Below are 632 nucleotides of genomic sequence, written 5' to 3' on the forward strand. Positions count from 1 at the left end.
GAACTTTATCTCTGCTTTATCTTTACTTTCAAGCCATGGCCTTTGGAAATATGCATGTAAAAAATTTTTTTTTTTTTTTTTTTTTTTTTTTTAAAGAAAAAAACCTAGCGCCCAAAGGATTAATGACCTGCTCCGCTGACTCAGGTAGCCCAAAGGGTTAATGAGCTGCTCCTAGCTGCTGACTCAGGTGGCCCTGTGACCTGTGACCTTGAGCACAGCCCTGACACTCTTTCAGTCCTACCTGCCCGACAGGAGCTTCTCTGTTCAGCTCGGAGATCATCTCTTCTGTTGCCCTTCTCACCTGCGGGGTCCCTCAAGGCTCTATACTAGGTCCCATCAAATTCCTGTTGTACATTTTGCCCTTAGGGGAAATCCTGGTCAGACATAACATCTACCATTGCTTTGCTGACAACGTCCAGCTGTATTTCCCCCTAAAGGTCAATGGGCAGGCTGCGCTCCATTCACTGCTTGACTGTCTGGCGGACATCAAGGCATGGATGGGTGCAAACATCCTCAACCTAAATGAAAACAAGACCGAGATAATTGTTTTTGGCAAAACCTCTCTGGCATTCTCCACCGATGCCTTGGGCCCTCTCGCCTCCAACATCAGGCCCTCTGTCAGAAATCTGGGG

The sequence above is a fragment of the Sardina pilchardus genome, chromosome 2 (genome assembly GCF_963854185.1).
Source record: "Sardina pilchardus chromosome 2, fSarPil1.1, whole genome shotgun sequence".
NCBI classification, from domain to species: Eukaryota; Metazoa; Chordata; class Actinopteri; order Clupeiformes; family Clupeidae; genus Sardina; species Sardina pilchardus.